A 24,849-nucleotide genomic window follows, 5' to 3' on the forward strand; every position below is an offset into this window, starting at 1 on the left:
TTGTTGTTGTTTGTTCCGCCCTTTACCCACCCTACTATTTTCCCGGGTCAGCCCCCTTATACACAGCACACTAATATATATCAGCCCTGGTTGGGATACACTGGCATACACACACAAAAGGGACTACAACTCCCAGCATGTGTCATTCAGGAGTCTTCAGTCTGTGGTATAACACCAGCATGCTGCCTCTGTAGTCTCCTGGGGGTTGTAGTTCACCACACCTCTATAGGGCATACACCAGTGTTTCCCAACCAGGGTTCCTCCAGGTGTTGCAAAACTACAACTCCCAGCATGCCCTGACAGCCTTTGGGCATGCTAAGAGTTGTAGTTTTGCAACAGCTGGAGGCACACTGGTTGGGAAACACTGGTGTAACATGATATGTATGCTGAATAGGCTAGAACAGTGTTTCCCAACTAGTGTGCCTCCAGCTGTTGCAAATGTACAACTACCAGCATGCCCAAAGTCTGTCAGGGCATGCTGGGAGTTGCAGTTTTGCAATAGCTGGAGGTACACTGGTTTGGAAACACTAGCATACACACACATAACAGGAACTGCAACCTACAACACACAGCATGTGTCATTCAGGAGTCCCCCTCCCCCTTCACATACAGAGATCCAGTATGAGATTTCTTCCCCTGCAGTCTGTACATCCCCGGCCTGTGCACCTTGTAATCCTTCCCTCCAGATAACACATTTATCTTCTGTGTTCCGTTCTCTTGTGCAGACCTGCGTCCTCAGGAGCAGAGCAGGGGGGAGGGGAGATAAGGAGCTGTGTACTATGGCCTCTCATGCAGAACTCCGGGAGGGGGGAGATGAGGGGCGTGGCTAATTCCTGTCATGCAGACAGAGAAAAAAAAAAAAGCTTTGACGTCTTGTCCACAAGAGATTCAGAAGATTCAGAACATGGTGGACGACAGTAAAAGAGAACCCTCTGAACTACAGAACTTCCTGCCCAACAAACAGGTAAGAAAAACACATACATGCTGCCAAAACATATAACTCATGTATATTGCAAAAAAACAAAACTTACAAAGAAGATGCCATATAGTCAAAAAAATTAACCACCGGAGTACCCCTTTAAGGCAACAAGTACATAGATAATACAAATACATTAACCCTTATATGACGGTATATTATATAGTGCATTATGAGGACAATGCAAATGAATATGCAGGCAATGTGAGGGAATATAGGGGAAATTTTAGAAAATATGGGTTGTAATGTGAGAAAACATGGGGGCAATGTTAAGAAATATGGGGATAATGTGAAGGAATATGAGGGCAATGGGAGGAAATATGGGGGCCGTGAAAAAATATATGGGGGCAGTGTGAAGGCATATGGAGCAATGTAAAGGAATACGGAGACACTTTGAGAAAATATGGAGGCAATGTGAGGAAATATAAGGGCAATGTGAGAGAATATGTGAGAAAATATGGGGGTGATGTTAAGAACAATGGGGGTAGTATAAGGTAATATGAGAGACATGTGAGAAAATTTGGGAGCATATAGAAAAGATATGAGGGCAATGTAAAAAAAATATATAGGGCAATATGTAGATTTATGGGGGCAATTTCTAGGAATATGGGGGCATTGTGAAGGAATAGGGGCAATGTGAGGGAATATGGCAGAAATGGGAAGGAATAGGTGAGGCAAAGTGTTGAGCTATGAGGGCAATGTGAAGGAATTTGGGGGCAATGTTAAGGAATATGGGGCAATGTGAAAAAAATACAGGGTCAATTTGGGGGAATATGAGGACAATGGGGGTGATTTATCAAAACCTGTGCAGAGAAAAAGTTGCTCAGTTGCCCATAGCAACCAATCAGCTCGCTTCTTTCATTTTTAACAAGGCCTCTGCAAAGTGAAAGAAGCGATCTGACTGGCTGCTATGGGCAACTGGGCAACTTTTCCTCTGCACAGGTTTTGATAAATCTCCCCCAATGTGAGAGAATATGGAGGCAATGTATGGGAATATAAAGGCTACACAAGGACCTATAGGGGCAATGTAAAGAAATAGAGGGGCAATATACTGTATTTATCGGCGTATAACACGCACTTTTAAAACTTAAATTCAAGGCAAAATGTCTGTGTATTATACACAGATAAATCTTTTTGCCACTGATTTAAAGTGGCCGCAGCAGCGGCTGCTTGTTAAGGATTAGCAGCCTGGCCGCGGCCACTTTAAATCAGTGACCAGCGCGCGGCTCCCCCTTTTTTTTTTTTTTTTTACATTTTCCTTCTTTTCCCCTCTGCTTTTTTGTTTTTTTTTAAATCTTAAATCTGCGCTCGCCAGGCCAGGTCCGGTGTCGGCTGCGGTCAGTGAAGCCGGATGAGTGATGTCCTCTGCTAGCTCCGCTGCACAGAATCAGGGACGTCCCTCATTCAATGCTGCTGCCGCTGTGACTATTCTAAGGTGGCTGCGGTTGGGCTGCCAGCGGCGACCACACTGACCAGCGGCGGATGCAGCGAATGATGAGTGACGTCCCTGATGCTGTGCAGCCGGCAGAGTACGTCACTCATCCAGCTTCACTGACCGCAGCCCGCAAGACCCGACACCGGACCTGGCCTGCCGAGCGCGGCTAAGTAAGGAAGATGGGGAAAAATATATATATAAAAAACGTAGGGAAAGGGGATGATGAAAAGGGGGCATGATGTGAGGGGGGCATGATGAGAAAGGGGCAAGATGAGAGGGGGGCATGATGAGAAAGGGGCAAGATGAGAGGGGGCATGGTGAGAAGGGGGCATGATGAGAAGGGGGCATGATGAGAGGGGGGCATGATGAGAGGGGGGCATGATGAGAGGGGGGCATGGTGAGAGGGGGGCATGATGAGAGGGGGCATGGTGAGAAGGGGGCATGATGAGAGGGGGCATGGTGAGAAGGGGGCATGGTGAGAAGGGGGCATGATGAGAAGAGGGCATGATGAGAGAGGGCATGGTGAGAAGGGGGCATGGTGAGAAGGGGGCATGGTGAGAAGGGGGCATGATGAGAGGGGGCATGGTGAGAAGGGGGCATGATGAGAGGGGGCATGGTGAGAAGGGGGCATGATGAGAGGGGGCATGGTGAGAAGGGGGCATGATGAGAGAGGGCATGATGAGAGGGGGCATGGTGAGAAGGGGGCATGATGAGAGGGGGCATGGTGAGAAGAGGGCATGATGAGAGGGGGCATGGTGAGAAGGGGGCATGATGAGAGGGGGGCATGATAAGAGAGGGGGCATGGTGAGAAGAGGGCATGATGAGAGGGGGCATGGTGAGAAGGGGCATGATGAGAGGGGGGCATGATAAGAGAGGGGTGGGGGAATGATAAGACAGTGGGGAATGATGAGAGGGTAAGGGGGGGGGGTGTAAATGTGGCACACGGGCTGATAAAAGGGGAGGAATTATGTGGCACTGGAAGGGGGGACCAAACTGAAGTTCAGGCAAAATCAAAGTTAGAGGGATGATATGGCATTTAGTCTTTCATTTATCTTATATGTATTTTTTTTTTTACTTAAATTTCCCTATTAAAATGGGGGTGCGTGTTATATGCCAGTGTGTGTTATACGCCGATAAATACGGTAAATGAATATGAATGCAATTTGATAAAATATGGGTTCAAAATGTGACCACATATGAGGGCAATGTAAAGGAATATAGGGACAATGTAAGAAAATAGTGTGGCAATGTGAGAGAATATTAGGGCAATGTGAGAGAATATGGGATGCAATGTTAGAAAATATGGTGGTCAATGTGAAAGATGATTAGGGCAATATGTGGAAATATGGGGGCAATGGGGGAGATTTATCAAAACCTGTCCAGAGGAAAAGTTGCTGAGTTGCCCATAGCAACCAATCAGATTGCTTCTTTCATTTTTTAAGAGGCCTGTGAAAAATCAATGAAGTGATCTGATTGGTTCCTATGGGCATCTCAGCAACTTTTCCTCTGAACAGGTTTTGATAAATCTCCCCCAATGTGAGGAAATATGAATGCAATGTAAGGGACTATGGGGGAATGTAAAGAATTATGGGTTAGTGTGTAGGAATATGGGTCCAATGTGAGGGAATATGGGGCAATATAATGAAATATGGGAGAATATAAAGGAATTTGGAGCAATGTGAGGGACTATGGGGAAAATGTAAGGTATTATGGGAGGCAATGTGTTTAAATATAAAGGTAAAGTAATGGAAGATTGAGGCAATGTGAAGAAATATTGAGGCAATATAAAGGAATTTGGGGGAAAATGTGAGGGAATATGGGGCAAATGTTATGAAATATAAGGGGAATGTGAGGGAATAAGGTGGCAATGTGAAGAAATTTAGGGGCAATGTGATGGAATATGGGGGCAATTTTAGAGAACAAGTGGGCAATGTAAAGGAATATGGGGGCAATATGAGAAAATATGAGTGCAATGTTGGGGAATATGAAGGCAATGTGAGGTAGTATGGGAGGAAATGTGAAAAAATATGGGGGCAATGTGAATGAATTTAAGGGCAATCAGAAGGAATATGGGGGCAGGGGCAGGAAACTTTGGTTCAATTTCAAGGAATACGGGGGTAATGTGAGGGAATATGGGGGGAATTTTCAGGAATATAGTGGCAATGTGAGGGAATATGGGGGAAGAAGCAGAAAATATTAGAGTAAGATGAGAAAATATGAGGGATGGGAGTGAATATGGCAGGTGTGAGCTTTAGTCCCTGCACGTCCACAGGGCTCACCTGCAGTGGACCCCCATAATGTAATTAGTTGTACATTGAATGTAAAGGACCTTTGATATGGTCACATGGTTGTTAGTCACATGATAATGATTGTCACATGTTAAAGTCACATGTTTTGTTACCCAGATAGCACCAGGTGATGAGATGACCCGCAGCTAGCCTATGCGCTCCTTGTACAGACCCCCTTTATAAGGAAGGGAGGAGCTGCAATCTCTCTCTTTGATCATTCATTGCTCTTAAATCCTGAGGTCAAGTCCATTCCAGATGTCTCGGAGCCAGTGTCCAGCACATCTGGAGGCCTCAAGCCTAAATTACAGCCACAAGCCCGTAAGTTAAGTCATCTCTATCTGCTGTCACTATCTTCAATCAAGTCTATTATGGTCAGCGTGGCTGTCCTAAAGTCTGTCAGTCACTGCAAGTCCCAGCAAGCTGCGAGGTCCCCTGTGTTACTGGTCACCTCTCTGGGATCCTGGCCTAGCTGTAAAGACTGTACCATCTGTCTACCTCAGTATAGCTACCGTTAACCCTGACCTGGCCTTGGACTCTTATTTGCCCTGTCTAACTAGGACTAGCGGTGCTACCGTTCAGGTGGTTCTCGGTTAAAACCACGCCCTGGCATCATGAACATTTAGGGGTTAACAACATCTTCCCCTGGGCTACAGCATCTGCCCCATACACCTCACATCGCACCCCAGTGGGGCACCACACAGGCAATGAGAGAAAACTTGGGGGCAATGTTAAAGAATATGTGGACAATATGAGGTAATCTGGGGACAATTTGAAGGAATATGAGGGTAATGTAAGGGATATGAGGGAATATGGGCATATGAGGGAAAAGGGAGACAATGTAAAAGGGGTATTCCAGTGGGAAAAAAAAATGTTTTATTACTCAATAGGTGCTAGAAAGTTAAACAGATTTGTAAATGACTTCTATTTAAAAATCTTAATCCTTCATGTACTTATCAGCTGCTGTATACTACTGAGGAAGTTGTATAGTTCTTTTCTGTCTGACCACAGTGCTCTATGCTGACACCTCTGTCCGTGTCAGGAACTGTCCAGAGTAGGAGCAAATCCCTATAGCAAACCTCTCCTGCTCTGGACAGTTCCTGACATGGACAGGGGTGTCAGCAGAGAGCACTGTGCTCAGATAGAAAAATAAATTCAAAATACTCTATTTGTCTTCTCTCCCCTGCTCTGCAGACGTGCGAGGGGAGATGAGGGGGCGTGGCTTCTTGCTCTGCAGACGTGCGGGGGGAGATGAGGGCTTCTTGCTCCCCGTGCAGACCTGCGTCCTCTGCCTTCACTCCCCCCAGCTGTAGCTTCGGAGAGCTGAGGGGAGGAGGCGCGTCTGCACGGGGAGATGTATGCGGCGCTCACAGGGGAGTATGGAGCGGGCTCGGGATTCCTGCCCGCTCCATACTCTGCAGCCCCCAGGCTGTTCTCAGTAGCCGGGGGCCACCGCTAATAGCCAGCATGCGGCGATCGCCGCGGCTGGCTATTAACCCTTTAGATCGCCGCTGTCAAAGCTGACAGCAGCGTCTAAAGGGAGATGTGAACGCTCCCTGGTGGGCTAGTGGGGTGGATCGCCCCCACGCAGCGCGATCGCAGGGGGGCGATCCATTATGAAGGTAGCCGGAGGACTTACCTCTGCTTCCTCCAGTCCCAGCTCTGTCATTAATAGATCCTGGCTGGACCAGGCTCTATCAATGGATCACAGAGCACACAGATTAATAGAGTTCAGTAGAACTCTATTCATCTGTCTGAGGAATCTAATGATTCCTCATATAAGTGTGATAAAGTGTAAAAAAAAAATAAAAAAAAAATAAAGTTGTAATAAAAGTTTGAAAGACACACATTAACCCAGTGGTCTTCAAACTGTGCCCCTCCAGATGTTACAAAACTACAATTCCCAGCATGCCAGGACAGCCATTGGCTGTCCGGGCATGCTGGGAGTTGTAGTTTTGCAACATCTGGAGGGCCACAGTTTGAAGACCGCTGCATTAACCCCTTCCATGTTAAAAGTTCAAATCAGCCCCTTTTCCTATATAAAAACATGCAAACATAATAAAAATAAACATATTTGGTATCGCTTCGTGCGTAATTGTGCAACCTATTACAATATAACATTATGTATCCCGTACGGTAAATGAAAAAAAATACCACAGATTTGCAATTTTTATAATATCCCAGAAAAAAAAGTTAAAAAGCGATTAAAAAGTCAGATCAATACCAAAATGGTACCGATACAAAAAACAGATTATGGCGCAAAAAATGAGCCCTCATACAGCCTGGTATGCGGAAAAAAATAAAGCTACAGGGGTTAAAAAATAAAAATTAGAAAAAGTTCAGAATTAGTAAAACATGACGTAAACGATACAAATCTGGTATTGGTGTAATCAATTTTACTATTTCATTTTCACTTCCCTAAATATATATATATTTTTTGGTTCAGAGAATATGTTATTGAAAAATTAAAAGGTATCATTATAGTAGGTAGTTATGGCTATTATAGGGCGAGGAGGAAAAAATCAGACCGTAAAAGCGAAAATTGGCCGGAACAAGTGGATCGTCATGAGGGACAAGTAGATTTTGCTTCCTTTTAGTCCCGTGGACAAGTAGTTTTTTATAAAATTTCCACACCCCTGCCCAGTAAGTAGTTTTCTTTGTAAATAGTTGCCCCCTGTCCGTAGATCCGCGGAGATAGTCTCCCCCTGTAGGTAGTTTGGCTTCTACAGGTAGTTTGCCCCTCTATGTTAGACCTCTTGTAGGTAGTTTGGTTCCTATATATAGCAACCCTTGTAGGTAGTTTGCCTCCTGTGTATAGGACCCCCCGTAGGTAATGTGCTCCCTGAAGATAGGGCCCCCTATAGGCAGTTTCCTCCTGTTTGTAGTTTCTAAATATATAGAGGTACTCCATAGGTAGTTGCTCCTTTGTAGGTAGTTTCCCCCTATATATAGGTCTGTGGTGGCCCAGTACAGAAGTGGCCCTTCTATACACTGTTTGGTCCTTTCAGGTGGACTCCGTCCCAGTCCCCTGGCCCCACACTCCTCAGGACTTTCATCACCCTCTAATGTTATGTATAGAGTTAATATATTATAGTAATGTGGTAAATAAGTGTTTATACCTTTAAGTGTTGTTACTTAGCCTCTGTAACCAAGAAGGGTGCCAGTGACCAGGTGACTTGTCAGTGACCTTGGGAGTCCTCCAAAGTGCTCCCAGATATATAGCAGGGAGGAGCTAGCTTAGTCAGATCAGTAGAGTGCATGCTGAGCTACAGTACAATGTCTGGTGTCCTGAGGGAGACCAAGGCCTAACCACGCAGCCACACTTCCATCAACAATGAACCCCCTTCAGGTGAAAGTCAAAACCTGGTAAGCAACCACAGGGGAGAAGTATAGTCAGAATAGTCAAATCTGTCAAGTCTAAAGTCAGCGTGGGACTGCATAATTGAGTCCAAGTCCACTACAAGTCCCAGCGAGCCCGAAAGCCTCCTAAAGTCACTGATCATCTCCTTGGGCCTAACTGAGCTGTAAAGACTATGCCATCTGTCTGCCTCAGTAAAGCTGCCATTGTTCCGTAACCTTGCATCAGAATCCACGGCCATACCTCAGATGATGTAGAGGATAACCACGCCCTGGTGTCACGAATATCATGGGTTAATAACATCTGTCCTAAGGGTAATAACATCGGCCCTTCATTACACCTTCACAACAACTTTTGGCATCCTACGAACAGGATACAGGTTTGTGCCTTATGCGAAAAGTACCCCCCCCCCCCCAGTCTGAACTGTGTCTGTACTGACGAAAATTCCCACGCCGATGCGAAAATAAATTATGCCAAAATTGTACGGGACTTTGTCTGCAAACACTTCTATGTTGAGAGGAATAGAGGGGGAGGTGAAGAAATGTTTGTCTGCCATTGTTAACAGTGTTGAAGTTGTGCAGCCCTGTGTTAAATCTGTACCTGAAGGAGTTAATCTGATCACTGCCCCGCCCACATCAGTCCCCAGTGGGGATGCCTCTTCAGCCCAGCGAGGAGGAACCAAAAGTGTCCTATACCATCACCGTCCCCTGTCCCTTCCCCAGTGCAACCTACTCTATCAGTCACCACGTGCAAAGTGTGAGGCAGGACATTGAGCAACTGACTAAAGCTGTTAAGGAGCTTGCTGCCCATCTTGCTCCACCTGAACCATCCTTGCCTAGGAAAACTGCCCCTGCTCCCTGCAACCCCAGTTACCGTAATCCTCCACCCAATAGATATTCAGGGACTCAGAGACCTTTTTGCACTTACTGTAACAAGCCCGGCTATTAGAAAATGCAGTGCTGGGATTTAAACGGATTCACCCTGAGGTCATGAACCGGCCCTCAGGAAAACAGTCATCAGTTCCAACCCCCGAACGACCTAAATTAGGACTCTCATTATGTCGCTTCCTGCCCCCTTATAGCGGTTGTTGTAGAAGGTGTACCTTTAGAAGCCTTAATAGATACAGGGTCACAAGTGTCTACCATATCTAAAAGTGCTTTCTATCAGCATTGGGATGCTAGTTTGTGTGAGCCCGAGGATGTTAATTTCAGAGTAGTTGCAGGTAATGGGCAACCAGTCCCCAGACATCGATACTCGGGCAAACCATTCAGTTGGGTGAACATGTACTTACAGGGCAGGGTGTGATTGTAACTAACATGACAGATAAGGGGTCTGCTGAATTTGTATTGGGGATGAACATTATGAGAAATTGTTTTACTGAGATTCTAGATGCCTTGTATGTCTTTTTCCCAATATGCCCCCTTCAGACCAGCAGGCTGTGCAGCACCACGTGAAAGTCCTACAAGCGGAACAGACGTTTGCCAACAAGTAAGGCGAGATCTGCAGAGTACGAGTCCAAAACATCAGATCCGTGACCCTGCAACCCAACACTGAGACCATCATATGGTGCCGTGCACATCCCGGAATCAAGCATCATTATTATCAGGCCCTGCTTGAACCCATGCAGCTAGAAGGTCATCCATTAGTCTGAGCTGCGAGAAGTCTTGTCACCGTCTCATACGTAAGAGTACCAGTACGGTTAGTGAACCTGTCTAATTCTGCTACTGTCATACCCAGAGAGACATGGTGACTGAAAGTCTGGTGGCCGACAGCGTGAGGCCCAAGTCATCAGTAGATCTAGTACTAATCCCCCAGAAACCTGGTGGGCACAACTCCAGGTTGGGAACCCCACTACCCCACGGGACCAGGTCAATGGAGTCGTCAATGTCGCCAAGAGGTATCATGAAGCATTCAGTAAGCACCCAACAGACTTTGGAAAAACTGTGATGATCCAGCACCGTATCCTCACAGGCGACAGCCCACCTATCAAAGAGAGGCACCGTCCAGTCGCGCCTGGCATGTATCAGACTGTCAAGAAGATGCTAGCCGACATGAAGGAGGCGGGCGTGTTTCAAGAAAGTCAGAGTCCCTGGGCGGCGCCACCCGTCCTAGTTAAAAAGAAGGATGGAACTATCCGCTTCTGTGTTGACTACAGGACATTGAACAATGTCACACATAAGGACTCTTATCCTCTGCCAAGAATTGAGGAGTCACTTATTGCCCTTTGCTCTGCTGCTTACTTCTCCACCCTGGACTTAACCAGCGGGTCCTGGCAATGCCCATAGCCTTAGAGGATCGGGAGAAGACCACCTTCGTGACACCCATGGGGTTGTTCGAGTTCAAAAGTATGCTGTATGGGCTGTGCAATGCTCCTGCTACGTTCCAGCGTCTGATGGAAGGTGCCTGGGAAATCTGAATTTCCAAAGTGTCTTATTGTACCTGGACGATGTCATCATGTATTCCAAGTCTTACCGGGAACAACTCAGTTATCTGTAAGACGTCTTTCAAGTCCTGATCAAACACGGGCTGAAGATCAAGCCATCATAGTGTCACGTTGTCAGTGCATAGGGAGTTTAGCCAAATCCTGTTGAAGATGGATGCTGTCAAGAACTGGCCTACACCGTGCATGGTGAAGGATGTCAGGAGCTTCCTGGGATTCACCGGCTACTACCGCCGTTTCATCCCACACTTCGCCCAAATCGCAGAACCCCTTACAGCTCTCCTACATGCAATGGCAAAGGAGAATTACAATGGAAGACTACCTATTGAATGGGATGAAGAGCAGGAGACAGTGTTCCAAGCTCTCAAGTGTCTGCTTACACAGCCACCCATCTTGACGTATCCAGACTACAGTCAGCCATTCCGGTTATATACTGATGCCAATTTTGAAGGTCTAGGAGCTGTCTTATCCCAAGTTCAAGATGGCCAGGAGAGAGTGATTGCCTACACCAGTCAAAATCTGCGAGGGGCGGAGAAGAACAATACCAATTGGGTCATGACCAAAAAATTCTAAGATTATTTGTCTGCCACGCCATTTACTGTCTACACGGATAATAACCCTTTGGCTCACCTGAACACTGCCAAATTGGGCACCCTTGAACAGCGATGGGCTTCAAGATTAGCTAAGTACGGCTTCACTAAGTACAGAAGCAGCAAGTCAAACTTCAATACCGATGTCCTGTCTCGAATGACCCCCGGTGAAGAACCACCTGTCAAAGACAAGTGGGAAGACGTGGAGATGCCCCCATTTTATCAACTGTTTGTGAATCAGAACATTGTTACCGCCCTCGTGGATGGTGAACCCAGGTCTGAGAAGGTTAAAGAAGATCTGTACACCTGGAAGACTCTAAAGGACGAAAGTCGAGACATGGGAGATCTGTTGGATTACCTTCTGGCGAAAAAGGTACCATCCGGTCTATGCCGGGCCCATTGTGACTACGAGTTGTGTCTGTGGCGACAGAGGAAGCGACTGTTTGTGCACAAAAGACTATTGTACCGAAATTCTTTGGATCCAGTCTCTGGTGATTGACTTCATCAGATTCTAGTTCCCTGAGGAGACATGGCGATGGTCCTCAACGCATATCATGACCAGTCAAGACACTTTGGAGTCCACAAGACTGAAGCCACTGTCCGGCAAAGATTCTACTGGATTGGAATGCGGAGTGACATTGAGAATGCTCTGTCTGGAACGTCAACAATAATTTTGTAAGGACTCAAGAGCACCCCTCCACTCCATACAGAGTAACAGACCCAACCAGTTGGTCACGCTAGACCATGTGACATTTTCTTCTAACCGGTCCGGGTATACCTATGCTCTTACCATGGTGGACCACTTACCTATGTGGGTTGTTGTTGTCCTTGTCAAAGATCTCACATTCAAGATGGCGGCCCAGATGTTCTACAACAACACCGTGCACTGTTCCACTGGTTAAACCCTTTTCTACATGATGATGGGACGCCACAGACAGCTACCTAAAGATTGGGCGTTCAAGTTGCAAGCCCCGATCAACAATTCTCCTCAAGCATCCCATGAGTGGGTTTCTGAACACCAATGGTGGATTCAAGCGCTCAAAGAAATCTTCAGTAAAAAGATGGATGAGGCCCGACAAAGGCACCCACTTAACCCACATACATCTGTCAACCTCCAACTACTGGCTTATCGCCATTGGCTCTACCTTATGTGCCAGTTCCAAGAACTCCGGAAGTAATCCCTTGAACTCCAGTCTATGTTCCGGCATCTACTCTACCAGCAGTTTCTATCCAACCGGCCCTGGATGCTGTGCAAGATCAAGTTCCAGCTCCATCGGGAGCTTCCAGATGTCTCTCCAGTTCCTGACCCCCAAGAGGTGGTGCTATGCTGGTCTCAACAGTCCACCCAGGGTAAACTACCAGCTAGATATAGAGAGTAAAGTAATACATCTATATAATAGTTCATAATAACACCTACAGTTACGTCCTGATTGTCTAGTCATTCTTAGTCACTCAAAAATTTCTACATATTGTGTAATTCCATGCACAGAAAGTCAGTATAAAATGTACACTAGTCAGTAATGTAAATATTGCATTTAATGAACATAATATAGTCTTATGTCATATTTAGTTAGGACTGTCATCTTATAGCCAATACATTTATACTCAGTCCATAGTCCATGTCAAATTATAGTAGTCACCAACATGTCTAATGTCTATAATTTTCCTGTCCAATGTGCACAGGGTTCTCTTGTGGCCAGAGAGATCACCTGGAGGTCGTAAGTAGCACATAAAAGTGGCAAACTATTGTGTACATATATTTTGTTGTCATGTATTGGGAAAAAGTAAATATACCTTCTATTCAATTGTTACAGGGAGAAGTAGCACATGCCGATGGGCACCGTTAGCACAGGCATTAGGGTAGAAAGTCTCAGGCAGCCCGATCCACATCAATTCTCACCAAAAAGAAAAGCAGTTCTCAAGTGAAAAAAATTTACACAGTAAATTGTTGATTTCATCCTGGTTGAGTACCCCTTTGCACATGAGCATGTAAGGACGTTGTTCGAAATGCCACATGAATTATTTTCCAAAGCTCACCAGCCCTGTGCAGGACATTTACCAAATGCCCCAGGAAATGTTTAGTCTTGTTTTGGGCCAGTGGCCTAGTCCTTCACCCATCCTCAAGGACTTTATGCAGAGGACGGCTTTGTTTAAGAGGTGGAGTTTGTGGTGGACCCGTACAGAAGTGGCCATTCTGTACACTGTTTGCTCCTTTCAGGTGGACTCAGTCCCAGTCCCCTGGCCCCACACTCCTCAGGACTCTCATCACCCTCTTATGTTCTGTATAGAGTTAATATATTATAGTAATGTGGTAAATAAGGTTTTATACCTTTTAAGTGTTGTTACTAAGCCTCTGTAACCAAGGAAGGTGCCAGTGACCAGGTGACTTGTTGGTGACCTATGGGAGTCCACCAAAGTGCTCCCATATATGGCAGGGAGGAGCTAGCTTAGTCAGATCAGTAGAGTGCATGCTAAACTACAGTACAGTCAAGACCTGAGAGTGGCTGGTGTCCTGAGGGAGACCAAGGCCTAACCATGCAGCCACACTTCAACCAACAGTGATCCACCTTCAAGTGAAAGTCAAAACCTGGTAAGCAACCACAGGGAAGAAGTCTAGTCAGAATAGTCAAGTCTGTCATGTCTAAAGTCAGCGTGGGACTTGTTCCGTAACCTTGCATTGGAGAGATTTTTTTGCCTCGTGCCTGGCCCAGGAACCAGCGGCCATACCTCGGTTGGTGTAGAGGATAACCACTCCCTGGCGTCACAAATACCAAGGGTTAATAACATCTGCCCTAAGGGTAATAACATCAGCCCTTCATCTCACCCTCACCACAGGTCCCTATATAGGTAGTCCCTCTACGTAGGTATTTCACACTGGATATAGGTCCCCATATAGGAAGCCCCCCTGTATGTATGTAGTCCCCCCCCCCCTGCTTCCATTGTCTGTCTACTCTTCTGCTATTTCCCTGCTCTCTGCACAATGATGATTTCATCGCATGCCGGAGAACAGGGAAAGAGGGGCTCCAGATCTCTAGTGACTAGGGACTTCTCTCTCTTTTTAAGCTGTAAGCATAGCACCGTCATATGGGCGCGTTATAGACAAATGCAGTGCAGCTAGTGAACATTCAGTGTTGTGCCCGGGTAAATAAGGGGTGCCCAGACACACCGAGCACACCCTGTGAGCACATCTTTGATGTAGGGGCCTCACTGGATCCAACTGCACTGTAATAGCTTATATCCAAAACTCATGTGACAACATTATTACTGTTAAAGAGATATTCCCACAATTTAAAATATCTCTTAGTAACATGATTTTGATAACTAAGGGATCAGTGGTGGTCTGACCACTGGGACCTCCACTGATCTAGAATGAAGGAGAATGTCTCCCAAAATAAAGGGATTGCACCAGCATTCCTTTCATTGTATATATAGATGCATTGCTCTATAAACAATGAATGGAGGGATGACAGTGGTATCTGTGTGGTCAGGCGCTGGGCTGAGGGTATGGTTGGGGGGCATAGTTACGGTATGGGTGGGGCCTTGGGCTCTAGCCTCGGATCTTTTGGAGACCTAACAACGCTCCTGCTTGTTAGTAATCTTATAGTCTCTGTTCATACCATATAGATTACATTTTCTGTGATATTCTTAGACAGCACATGAGTAGAGAACCTCTAGGTTACACAGCATTGTATCTGTGCATAGAGATGCCTCTTACTTGTCTTTATTTCATACATTTCCCTTCTGACTGATTGTGATCTACTAATTATCAACCAACAGACTTAAATAGCCAAATTAGTTTTCACTGAACAAACACACAGGGCCTCATTTACTAAGCTGAAACCGACCAGTTTTTGTCTGGTTATTTTGCCTGAGACATGTCTGCGCCAGTGTGCGACAGTGTGCGAAAAGGGGGCGTGGTCTGTCGTAAAAGGGGGGTGGCCGGCCAAAATGGGCGTGGTTTCACAACCCGACCGATTTACTATGGAATTCACAGAAAATCCTGTGGGTAAATGGCTGGAAAAATTGACCTAGAAAAAGCTTGTCAGAATATGTTCCCAATTTTTCCCAATAGTAAATAGAGCGGAATCCTACGTGTCTGAAACAACTTTTCCCACTAGTAAAAACCCGACAATCTTAGTAAATGAGGCCCACATAGGCCCTCATTTACTTAGAAAATCGCGTTTTAAGTCTATCTTGCTTTCTTACCCGACTGCTTTTTTCCCCTGGTATTTATTATTATGTCGCATCCTGTTTGTCGCACATGGTTTTTGTTGGTTTTGGTTTCCAACTCCTCTGAGTTGTCAGGAAAAAAATCCACAACAATTCAACAAATTCGGGTTGGAAACCTTTATAAATATGTGGGAAAGCTCAGAAATGTCGGGTTACGCACCCTTTTTTCGGGTTTGGGAGAATCCACCTCGGGTCCGTTGGGAAAAAATGTCACATCATGTCGCAGACTGGCGCACAATGTCTGCGACATGTCGTAGACAAAGATGCGCCAGAAAAAAACGACAAAACAAGTCAGGTTTAGAATAGTAAATGAGGGCCATTGTCTACTAAAAGTAATTGAGGCGATTTATCATTAGAAACTCCATTAGATTGATGGGAAACATACACTTGTTTTGGGATGCAAAGAGAATGTCCATGTCCTAATACTTGTGGACCATCCTATAGAGCTTGGGATCTGAGGACATTGCTATATATACTTTATTGAGTCCATTCACTGATTCATTTAACCCCTTAAGGACTCGGGGTTTTTCCGTTTTTACATTTTCGTTTTTTCCTCCTTACCTTTAAAAACTCTTTCAATTTTGCACCTAAAAATCCATATGATGGCTTATTTTTTGCAAAACCAATTCTACTTTGTAATGATATCAGTCATTTTACCCAAAAATCTATAGCGAAACAGAAAAAAAAATCATTGTGAGACAAAATTGAAGAAAAAAAATGCCATTTTGTAAATTTTGGGAGCTTCCGTTTCTACAAAGTGCATTTTTCGGTAAAAATGACACCTTCTCTTTATTCTGTAGGTCCATATGATTAAAATGATACCCTACATATGTAGGTTTGATTTTGTCGTACTTCTGGAAAAAAAATCATAATTAAGGTACATGCAGGAATATTTATACGTTTAAAATCGTCATCTTCTGACCCCTATAACTTTTTTATTTTTCTGTGTACAGGGCGGTATGAGAGCTATTTTTTTGCGCCATGATCTGAAGTTTTTGGCGGTACCATTTTTGCATTGATAGGACTTGTTCATTTTTCCATGATATAAAAACTGACCAAAAAGGCACTATTTTGGACTTTGGAATTTTTTTGCGCGTACTCCATTGACCTTGCGGTTTAATTAATGACATATTTTTTAAATTCGGACATTTCTGCACGCGGCGATTACACATATGTGTATTTTTATTTACACTGTTTTTTTTATGGGAAAAGGGGGTGATTCAAACTTTTATTAGGGGAGGTGTTAAATGATCTTTATTCACTTTTTTTTTTGCAATGTTATAGCTCCCATAGGGGCTATAACACTGCACACACTGATCTTTTACATTGATCAGTGGTTTCTTATAAGAAACCACTGATCGATGATTCTGCCGTTTGACGGCTCATGCCTGGATCTCAGGCTTTGAGCAGTCATTCGGCGATCGGCCAGCGAGGAGGCAGGTAGGGATCCTCCGGCTGTCATGTGAGCTGTCCGTGACACCGCGATTTCGCAGCGGCGATCCCGAACAGCTCCCTGAGCTAACCGCCATGGTTTTACTTTCACTTTAGACGCAGCTTTCAACTTTGAATGCCGCATCTAAAGGGTTAATATCACTCGGCACCATGATCAATGCCGTGCGCTATTAGCCATGGGTCCCGGTCGTTGTTAGAGGCCGGGAGAGACCCGCTATGACGCGGGGCCACGCCGTGGCTCTGCGTTATAGATCGGGAGCGGACTCATGACGTATGCGTACGTCATGGGTCCTTAAGAGGTTAAAGGGGCACGCCGGTGGATTTTTATTTTTTTTATCAACTGGTGCCAGAAAGTTAAACAGATTTGTAAATTAGTTCTATTAAAAATCTTTACCCTTCCAGTACTTTTTAGCAGCTGTATACTACAGAGGAAATTCTTTTTTTTTAAATAAATTTTTTGTCTTGTCCACAGTGCTCTCTGCTGATAACTGATGCCTGTATCAGGAACTGTCCAGAGCAGGAGAAAATCCCCATAGCAAACCTATGCTGCTCTGGACAGTTCCAATCATGGACAGAGGTGTCAGCAGAGAGCACTGTGGACAAGGCAAAAAAAGAAATTCAAAAAGAAAAGAATTTCCTCTGTAGCATACAGCTGCTAAAAGGGTAAAGATTTTTTAATAGAACTAATTTATAAATCTAGACACAAAAGAAGGCACGTATGTGCACTCACCGCTCAACGGAGACAGTTCGGTGTAGAAGTCCGGTGTTCGGGGAGCTGGATCACAGCATCAGCGCAGGTGTAGTGGTGCTCAGAGGCTACATCGGCAGTTTCACACGTGAAAGTGTGCTTCTTCCGCAAGAAGCACACATTCACGTGTGAAACTGCCGGTTCAACTGTTAAAGTTCATTTCCCCCGCTCTGCCCACCGATCGAAGTCCGGGCAGAGCAGGGGGGGAACACGTGCGGCGAGGGGGGAGCATGGGTGACTTCCCGGACCGGCGGCGGCATGGAGGTGCGGCGTCATCGGAGCGGCGGCCGGAAAATGCGGCAGTGGAGGAGGTTGCAGTGAAGATTGCCGGTAAGTGATCTTCACTGTGGCCTTCTAAAAGTTGCAAAACTACAACTCAGTTTTGCAACATCTGGAGAGCCACAGTTTGGAGACCACTGTGTAGTGGTCTCTAAACTGTGGTCCTCCAGATGTTGCAAAACTACAACTTTCAGCATGCACTGACTGTCTGGGCATCCTGGGAGTTGTAGTTTTGCAGCATCTGATGTGGCACAGTTTGGAGACCACTATTTGGTGGTCTTCAAACTGTAGACCTCAAGATGTTGCAAAACTACAACTCCCAGCATGCCTGGACAGTCTCGGCATGCTTGGAGTTGTAGTTTTGCAACATCTGGAGGGCTACAGTTTGGAGACCACTACTTAACGGTCTCCAAACTGTTCTTCCCCAGTTGTTACATAACTACAACTCCTAGCATAGCCCAGACTGTCCAGGCATGCTGGGAGTTGTAGTTCTGCAACATCTGAAGGGCCAGATATTGCATAACTACACCGCCCAGCATCCATGACTGTCTGGGCATGCTGGGAATTGTAGTTTTGCAACAGCTGTAGGCACACTGGTTGGGAAACACTGGGCTAGAGTCTGTTTCCTAACTCAGTGTTTCCAACCGTGTGCCTCCAGCTGTTGCAAAACTACAACACCCAGAATGCACTGACAGACCATACATACTGGGAGTTGTAGTTTTGCAACAGCTGGAGGCGCACGGGTTGGAATCACTGAACTAGAGTCTGTTTCCTAACTCAGTGGTTCCCCGCCAGTGTGCCTACAGCTGTTGCAAAACTACAACTCCCAGCATGTAGGGTCTTTCAGTGCATTCTGGGAGTTGTAGTGTAGTTTTGCAACAACTGAAGGTTTGGGGTGCCCCTGACACCCCCCCCCCCCCCCCAAGTTTGAGCTGCGGCAAATTTTCCTCCACAGCTCAAACTCCCAGCAGAAAACTCACTGTGAACCCCCGCCTGTACCCTAAAAGCACTACACTACACTACCACTGTTTCCTAAACGGAGCCTGGGATATTTCCGTATTCAGGAAAAATCACGTAAAAAATTTTTGGGGGGAGTTTTCTCCTTTTACCCCTTATGAAAAGGTTAAGTTGGTGGCTACACCAGCATGTTAGTGTAAAAAATAAAAAATTTAACACTAACATGCTGGTGTTGCCCCAAGAGTTAAAAGGAAAAAAAGACCCCCAAAATTTCTAACGCCATTTCTTCCGAGTACGTAAATATCCCATATGTGGATGTAAAATGCTCTGCGGGCGAACTACGTGGCTCAGAAGTGAGAGACCGCCATGTACATTTGAGGCCTAAATTGGTGATTTGCACAGAGGTGGCTGATCGTTACAGCGGCTATGACATAAGCTCAAAAAAAAAAACACCCACATGTGACCCCATTTTGGAAACTACACCCCTCACGGAATGTAACAAGGGGTATAGGGAGCCTTAACACCCCACAGGTCTTTGACAAATTTTCGTTAAAGTTGGACATGAAAATTAAAAAAAAAAATTTTCCCTGAAATGCTGGTGTTACCCCAAATATTTCATTTTCACAAGGGGTAATAGGAAAAAAGCCCCCTAAAATTTTTAACACCACTTTTTCTAAGTATGCAAATACCCATATGTGGATGTAAAGTACTCTGCGGGCGAACTACAATGCTCAGAAGAGAAGGAGCGCCATTGGGCTTTTGAAGAGAGAATTAGCCATGTGCGTTTACAGAGCCCCCATGGTGCCAGAACAGTGGAACCCCCACATGTGACCCCATTTTGGAAACTACACCCCTCACAGAATGTAAGAAGGGGTACAGTGAGCATGTACGCCCCACAGGTGTCTGACATAAAAATTTAAAATGTAAGTTTTCATTTGCACAGCTTACTGTTCCAAAGATCTGTCAAATGCCAGTGCGGTGTAAATGCTCATTGCACCCCTTATTAAATTCTGTGAGGGGTGTAGTTTCCAAATGGGGTCACATGTGGGGGGGTCCACTGTTCTGGCACCACGGGGGGCTTTGTAAAAGCACATGGCCCCCGACTTCCATTCCAACCAAATTCTCTCTCCAAAAGCTCAATGGCGCTCCTTCTATTCTGAGAATTGTAGTTCGCATGCAGAGCACTTTACATTCACATATGGGGTATTCCATAGGGGGTTACAAATTTTTGGGGGCTTTTTATTTTTACATCCCAATTAATCACCTGTGGGGCGTTAAGGCTCACTGTACCCCTTGGTATGTTCCTTGAGGGATTTAGTTTCCAAAATAGTATGCCATGTGGCCATGTTTTTTTTTTTTTTTTTTTTTTTACTTTTCTGGCATCATGGAGGCTTCCTAAATGCGACCTAAATGCCCCCCAAAAACCATTTTAGCAAAATTTGCTTTCCAAAAGCCCAATGTTGCTCCTTCCCTTCTGAGCCCTCTAGTGCACCCACAGAGCACTTTACATCCATATGTGAGGTATTTGCTTACTCGAGAGAAATGGGTGTTATACATGTTGGGGTGCATTTTCTCCTATTACTCCTAGTGAAAATGAAAAGTTTGGGGTAACACCAGCATTTTAGTTTTAAAAAGCAAATTTTTCATTTTCACGTCCCACTTTAACAAAAGTTCATCAATTACCTGTGGGGTGTTAAGGCTCACTGTACCCCTTGTTACATACCTTGAGGGGTTTAGTTTCCAAAATAATATGCCATGTGTTTTTTTTTTTCTCTGTTCTGGTATCATCCAAAATGCCATTCCCTTCTGAGCCCTCTAGTGCACCAACATAGCACTTAACATCCACATATGAGGTATTTCCTTACTCGAGTGAAAATGACTTATAAGTTTTGTGTGGCCTTTTTACCTTTTACTCCTTGTAAAAATGAAAAAAATGGGGCTACAATAACATTTTAGTGTAAAAAAATGGCAATTTAGATTTTTCTCCTCCATTTTGCTGCTATTCCTGTGAAACACCTAAAGGGTTAACAAACTTATTGAATGTCATTTTGAATACTTTGGGGGGGTGCAGTTTTCATAATGGGGTCCATTATAGGGGATTTCCAACATAAAGACCCTCAAATTCACTTCTAAACTTAACTGGTCCCTGAAAAATTCTGATTTTGAAATTTTCAGGAAAAATTGGAAAATTGCTGCTATACTTTGAAGCCCTCTGATGTCTTCTCAAAGTAAAAACATGTCAACTTTATGATGCAAACATAAAGTAGACATATTGTATATGTGAATCAATATGTAATGTATTTGACATGTCCCTTTTCCTTACAAGCAGAGAGCTTCAAAGTTAGAAAAATGCAACATTTTGAAATTTTTCCTGAAATTTGGGAATTTTTCACCAAGAAATTATGCAAGTATCGACGTAAATTTACCACTAACATAAAGTAGCATATGTCACGAAAAACACAGCCTCAGAATTAAATTTATAAGTAAAAGCATCCCAGAGTTATTAATGCTTAAAGTGATAGAGGTCCGATTTGCAAAAAATGCTCCCGTCCTTATAATGGTCTCCGTCCCCAAGGGGTTAATGATGCTTTGCCTTGAAGCCTCAGTTTATTTACTTCTGAAAGGATATTTCACCATAGAAGACAAAACTAGATATGTATAATAATTCTAAACAGAGGGAGAGGACTGCTCAGTGATTCACCCCAATCACATTAAGTTCCAGACAAGAACTGGACCTGTGATCATGTTTTTCTAAGGGTAACACCCATTCTTGTGTTCCGTGCCTCCTCCACAGTTGTGTCACATTTATGGAATCTTATTTTTAGGAAACGGAAAACCAGTCTTATTCACTGTACTTCAATATCAGTAAGTTATTTGAATGGAGAACATAATAAATATAAAAGAGTAATGTGCAAATAATTCATATACTTCTGTCTTCTAAGGTTGGGCTCACATATGTCACGGCATCCAACACAGTGAACCCAGGCTTCGCCCGCCACAACTGATGACAAAAGTGCATTAGTTGGCATCAGTTGTAAAGGATCTGGCATTCATTAGTTGTGCATGCGGGTCAGCAGAATGCAGCAAGATGTGTTCCCCTGTCCGGCGCCCATGCTATGTATTCCACCTTTCGGCATCCAACTTTAGATGCCGGATGATGTAAACTGGCCTAGTAAAATTAATGGGCTCATTTCTATAATCATTTTCCCTCTGATGCTTTTTCTACAGTGCCGTAGTGAAGAGACAAGGGGGCATATATGTGAAGGGGGCCTAAGTAGTAATGTGCCCTGTAAAATTAGCTGAACTAGGCCGACCCATCTAAAATACACAGAGTAACTCACAGGTGACTGTAAAACACTATAGATCAGTTACTAGCAAAAAGTACATGCTTTTACCATATTTTGCACAGTTATAGTACTATCTCCATTTTTGGCAGGATATGGGGATAATCACAGCAAAAAACTGATCAGAAAGAAACACAATGGGGGTAATTTACGGGGGTAATTGTCAGGTTTTGTGGCTGAATTTTGCGCCCCCCCCAAAAAAAAAAAACAATAAACAAGAACAACTCTCCACTTTTCTCAGAAAATCTGAACCAACCCATACCCCCCCCCCCTTGACGAAAAGGATTTGTCCCGACAAAAACGGCATGACTCTGACAAAAGAGGTGTGTCCCCAACATATTTACTAAAGTTTTCACATAAATTGAGAAAATCCCAAAGCTCAGAACAGTTGTTAAAAAAAAAAAAAAAAAAAAAAACCTAGGTAAAAAATAGTAAATGCAGTTGTTGAAAAAAAAATACAAGCCACTTATAGTTAATTAATCCCAATGTGTGAACACAACTTCTGGGGGGTGTATAGCTACTATATTCTGATACCATAGACATAGCGCATGGTGCTGGGAGGGGAGAGGTAGGGAGGGGACTGGGAACTAGTAGGCTGGATCTGGTATATGATGATGTCATTCTGTAGTCCAGAGGATTTTGATATCCTGTAGTTACCATTAGGCACTGGAAGATTTTAAGAGTCAGACTTGTGATCACAGGACCAAATTAGGATAATAAAACACTTGGATGCAGCTGTCCTGTATGACTAGTAATGGTGAGTGTACATGATATAGGCAAAAACCAGAGTGCTTTTTTGACATTATACTAGGTGTAATATATTTTTAAATGGGCATGGGCTTTCTGGCTAAGGGTATGTTCACACTGCGGAATCCCCGTGGAATTCCGCGAGTGGAATTCCGCGAGTAAAAGTCCGCACAGTGAACATTACCATCAGTGTGAATGGATCTTCCGCGAGACCCGTTCATACTGCGGAATTTCAGCAGCGGACAATTCCGTCGATTAAATTGTTCCGCACAAAGAAAGAACATGTTCATTCTTTGCCGGAAGTCCGTGAGCACTGCATAGCCGTCAATGGTGACGGCGCAGTGCCACGCGGTCCTACCGCCACCGCCGGCTGCCAGTCTGAATCTCACATAGTGAACATACACTAAAGAGGCCTTAGTAGAAAAGTCTGAGAAGCCCTTGTCAGGACACCCATGAGCTGGTACCATGATGTCAGTGTGTTTTGTGGTCATGGTATGTGCATAGTCAGGAATATCTATCTTACTTTTTGAAGGTTGAACAACATTCTACCCAAAGAATACAAGCTCAGAGAACAATAGAGTATTCCATAATAAAACAGCTTCTTATTTTTTTTATTCTTATTTAAAAAAAAAAAAAAAAAAAATTTTTAAAAGCTTTATGATACAAATTCAGGTTGGCAGTTTGGTTGTTGGATTATTAGCAGAAAATATGGGAAACTGATTGAAGATAAGGGAAAATCTGGCCCACAGTCTACAGCTGTCATTGTTTAAGCGATGTATTGAAATTATCATCCAAGAAACCGTCTTGTATAATAGCAAGCTTTTTAACAACTAAAATTCTCCATATATTTGATTTATGGGTTTTCAAAGGGCCCGATTATATCCGTCACACAATAATTTGCCTTCATGAGAATTACAGAGTAAGAATAGCTGATACGCATTTATTATTCCTAAATGGCTCAGTTGGTATCTCAAATATACAGAAAAATATTAAAGTGGTTATCCAGTTTGATGAAATCCTCTTCAGATTTCCAGTCCTTTCAACTGACTGGGGTTTGCAAAGCAAGCACTGATGGATTTTTTTTGTGCAGCCAAATGGGGACTGAGTCTTTATGACTTCATGACAAGTGTTTCCTTAGTTCAAGTACATACTCAGCTTCATAGGGCATTACAAAAAAACTCCTTAAAATTTGGAAAACTCCACTAAAGCCTGGTTTTGCACAATAATATGTTTGTAGTATTACTGCCAATTTTTTAGTTATTCATTGGGAATTAGGGATGTGTGTTACATAAAGGGTTCAGTGCAAGTGGCTTTGCCTTCATAAAACAGTGCCACAATCACTGACATTGTATGGTGGCTTGCAGTTAAAATGGGATAAAGCCTATTAAAAAAACATATAGATAGGTAGATAAATATATTTTTGTTCATGTTACTAGTAGGTAGGGTGCAAGCTCCTACTAATACCCTATAGAATATGCTAACTTCTACTTAAGTATTGTGTCACATCTGTGGTAGGGATCAGAGCATGACTAGTGCTCACCCCAACCACTGTCCCTACCAACTTAGACAATCCACTATAAATGGCAGCCCCCTGGTTAATGATCCTTATACCAAGTTAAGTGCACAAGACATTAGAAAGGTCAGACAGGCATGGTCAGCAACAAACAGGCAGAGACGGGACTAAATCAGTAGACATGGGCTAAACCAAGGACAAGCCAGAAGTCAAAAACCCACAGAACAATGCAGAAACAAGTCAGAACCAGAGACAGAACATTAAACAGGCAGGGGGTCAAATCAGGAGAGTAATGTGAGGTTCAAATCAAAAGGCAGAAGTCAAAGTCAGGGAACAGAAAAACAGTCAGGATACAAGAAAAACTAAATGAAGAGCAATCAATGGCATGGCAGCAGGGGAACTGCTGATTTAAATTTCTCACACCAGGAGGTATGAGTGCCAGCCACACAGCTAGTTGTCCCAGCACTTCCACCTCCTGATTGGTAAGCAGAGCTG

The 24,849-nt window shown here is 44.2% G+C and overlaps 1 long non-coding RNA gene across 1 annotated transcript in view; it reads left to right on the top strand.

The window, feature by feature from the left end:
• Nucleotides 1-823: 823 nt before the first annotated feature.
• LOC130357951 (uncharacterized) overlaps nucleotides 824-24,849 on the top strand; it is a 61,967-nt gene continuing 37,941 nt past the window's right edge. The window contains exon 1 of the long non-coding RNA XR_008889335.1: nucleotides 824-964. This is a non-coding gene — a long non-coding RNA (uncharacterized LOC130357951). The remainder of the gene's footprint in view (nucleotides 965-24,849) is intronic.

This window comes from Hyla sarda, chromosome 2 (assembly GCF_029499605.1).
Source record: "Hyla sarda isolate aHylSar1 chromosome 2, aHylSar1.hap1, whole genome shotgun sequence".
Classification (NCBI taxonomy): Eukaryota; Metazoa; Chordata; class Amphibia; order Anura; family Hylidae; genus Hyla; species Hyla sarda.